The sequence below is a fragment of the Colobus angolensis genome, unplaced genomic scaffold (assembly GCF_000951035.1).
Source record: "Colobus angolensis palliatus isolate OR3802 unplaced genomic scaffold, Cang.pa_1.0 Scaffold19, whole genome shotgun sequence".
NCBI classification, from domain to species: domain Eukaryota; kingdom Metazoa; phylum Chordata; class Mammalia; order Primates; family Cercopithecidae; genus Colobus; species Colobus angolensis.
Window position 1 is genome coordinate 12,273,134 of NW_012115043.1, and position 3,816 is coordinate 12,276,949.

The following is a 3,816-nucleotide window of genomic DNA, read 5'->3' on the forward strand; positions in this document are numbered from 1 at the left end:
CGCACCCGCGCCCAGCCTGGCGGCGCCGCCCCTCCTCCCTCTTCGTTCCCACACCCAAAATAGCCTCTGCTCGTCGCTGCTGTTTCCCACAGAGCTCGCATCCAAGAGCCTTGGAGTTGGCGGGCGGGGATTTCGCTCATTGGAAAATAAATCCTGTTGTAGGGATGGTTGATTTGGAGAGGTGTCGAAATGGTGTCTGATGGAGATCATAGGCATGGTGGTGGCATTGCAATTCTCTCCAGAGCCCCAATATACCTTATTTACTAAGCCACTTCCCCACAAAAATAGTTATCTCCCCCGCCTCACCTCAAATTGGGGAGAAGTTATTTGATTAGGCCACCGTGACGCCCCACCTGTGCAGGTGAACGAACCCTCCGGGGCTGCCAAGTATAATTTACTGAATCTCCTTGACACCTGCAGTTAGGACCCAGGATCGTGTCTCATCGCAGCAGACACGACGCAAGAAAGAACCGCGAACACTCCTCCTCTTCCCAGTTCTTTCTTCTCCTATCAGCTTCATCCCCTCCCAGCGCGTCCTGGCTCTTTCCACCTTCCTCTCGATTTTGGATTCTCATCAGGACGCACAAGCCCATTCACTCATAATTGTTCTTCCTCTCGGTGGGCGGGATTTCAGGGGAGTTGAGGGGGACACGACCTTTGCCCGCCTCGCCTCATCTGGTTTGTGCCTCCTCCGCACACACTGGTACTTACCCAGCACAGGGGATCCTGTCCGTCTACCCGGAGCCTGAGCCCTTCCAACCCAGGGGAAGGAGCCCGACATGGTAGAAGAACCCGAACTGTGGATTCGACTGAGCGTTTTTGGAATCCTCGCTCCTGCAGGATTATTATTTAGGGGCTGTTAGTATTAAAGACTGTTATTTGTGTGTGATCTTGGGTATTCTGCGACTGTTTCCTCACCAGTAAAACGGGCTAATACCCTCCACAAAGCGCTAGTGCATCTGTAACATTCATTCAGACAACAGTATCTATTGGATGCCTGCCAAGTGCTAGAAACTATGCTTAGCCCTGAGACACAATGGTGAAGATGAAAAAAAGAGACATCACTTTCTGCTCGAACAGAGCTTAGAGCCTGACAAGCATTCACCAAATAATCACAGACACATGTAACACTGCCGTTGTGACCAGGAGAGTAATGGCCTTGAGTCTTGTGATGTGTAGATCTGATCTAACAGCATCTCTTTAGTGCTGCAAAAGCTCAAGGATTATTCTTTCCTCTCTGGGTTAGATTCTCACTGCCTGGTGCATGGTACGTACCAGGTAAATACATATTGAATTGGACCCTATGTCGTGGTGATGACACTGTCATTCAGTTTCCCAGTGACTTTCTGGCTGTAACTTGCCACAACATCTGGAAAGGTGTGCAAGTGTTAGCAGAAAGTACCCATTCAAACCTAGAGTCCATCACCAAGAGTCTAGAAAAAGGTTCAAAATGTTTCTTGCCTGTCTCCATTGGGGTGCCTGTCAGTGCATATGGAGAGCATCTCAGATGGACACATGACGTCCCCTCTGTCTTGTTTCCTCCTCTTCTTATTACTCTACCCTTTCCCCGCCCACCCCAATACCGACCCTACCCCCTCTACTACTTGAGGTGCCAGAGCCGCAAGGCACCCATTCCTGGCTTCCTGGGAGAGTAGTAGTAGATCCTAATATTCCTCAGAATGGAGTACCTATAAAACAGAGGAAGTGCCTTCTTACTTCTGGCCATCAAAACCGAATTTTGATTTTTCATTTGCTGCAAGACTCCGTCACTCTCAAAGGTAGGGAAGGAGAGGACCTGGAAGGTGAGGGGCTCTTGCCATATGTAGGCACCTTCTATTTAGACTTACTTTCATTTCCTTTGTAAAAATCATACCAATTAGCAAATAAGACAAATAATTGTATTAGTAATTATTTCAAAACTTGAATTTCTCAATAAGAACAGGGCTTTCAACGTGGTCTTGAATCAGGCCCATGACTTTCCACTTCTTATCTATTTTTTTTCTTTCCAAGTGATTTGTTTTGAATCCCAAGGGGACAAACTTTAATGCACAATGATTACACCTACACTAGCTTCTTTCCAACTCTTTCCCTATTTCTGTAGGCTAAATTGCAATGAAATATCCATTTTCTCCAGAATCGCTTTGATTGTAACTCATTACAGGAGATGGAGTTTTTCTTGCATTACTTCAATTAAAAAGCCATGATTTATCACAAATTATTTTATGCTGCAAAGGTTACCAAAAAAATTACCAAAGAGAACAATTCTATCAACTCGATGGCTGTAATACTATTTATAAAGCAGGCATTTAAATACAAATAATTTGTGCAGTGTATTATGCTAGACACCATGGACATCAGTTTTTTTTCTTTCTTTCGAGACAGAGTCTCACTGTCTCACTCTGTCACCCAGGCTGGAGTGCAATGGCTCGATCTCGGCTCACTGCAACCTCTGCCTCCTGGGTTCAGGTGATTCTCCTGTGTCAGCCTCCCGAGTAGCTGGGACTACAGACGTGTACCACCATGCCCGGCTAACTTTTTTATTTTTAGCAGAGAGGGGGTTTGCCATGTTGGCCAGGCTGGTCTTGACCTCCTGACCTCAGGTGATCCGCCCACATCGTCATCCCCAGGTGGTGGGATTACAGGAGTGAGCCACCACACTCAGTCCAACTGGGGTGGGAATTTACTTTTTTGTTTGTTTGTTTATTTGTTTGTTTGAGACGGAGTCTTGCTCTGTCGCCAGGCTGGAGTGTAGTGGCGTGATCTCGGCTTACTGCAACCTCTACCTCCCAGGTTCAAGCGATTCTCCCGCCTCAGCCTCCCGAGCAGCTGGGACTATAGGCATGGGCGCCACCACACCCAGCTAATTTTTGTATTTTTAGTAGAGATGAGGTCTTGTCATGTTGGCCAGGATGGTCTTCATCTCTTAACCTCGTAATCCACCTGCCTCAGCTGCCCAAAGTGCTGGGATTACAGGCATGAGCCACCGCGCCCGGCTGGAATTGTTTAAGTGATTTATCCCACGGCAGGGCTCTGGTTCTACTTGTGTCCCTTCACTGCCATTAGTCATGAAGATGAGATACACACAACATCTGTAAGGCTAGTAAGCAGGCTCCCCTAGGTAGGTAGAGGTCAAGGACTTGTGTAGGTCAACGTGGTGTTTGTAAGAAGACTGGAAAGCAGTTAGGCCAAGGCCGTGGTGAGTTCAGGATGGATAAAGAGTTAGCACTTTGTTTAGTCCTCAGCAATTCTCACCGTAGTTTGTTGAGATCCACTGGGAGGTGTGTTACACATTGTTCATTCTCAATACTAGAATGCTAAAGAATTGGACCACAAGGAATAGTCATATGTAGGGACCAGGAGGAGGAAGAAGGTTCCCACCGGGAGCAATGAGGAAGACCCACAGATGTAAGGGTGAGGACAGTGTCAGAGAAGACACAGGTGAGAAGGCTCAAGGGCAGAAAGTTTCCAGGGGACAAGCCCTGCAGAAAGCCAAGAAAATTTAGTGAATAGAAAGTCATTGGTGACCCTCAGGAGTGTTTTTTAGTTATCAGATTGCTGTGGGTTAAGAAAAGACTGGATGCTCATGAGGTCAGGAGATCGAGACCATCCTGGCTAACACGGTGAAACCACATCTCTACTAAAAATACAAAAACTTAGGTGGGCGTGGGGGTGGGTGCCTGTAGTCCCAGCTGCTCAGGAGGCTGAGGCAGGAGAATGGCGTGACCCAGGGAGGCGGAGCTTGCAGTGAGCCAAGATCACGCTGCTGCACTCCAGCCTGAGCGACAAAGTGAGACTCTGTCTCAAAAAAAAAAAAAA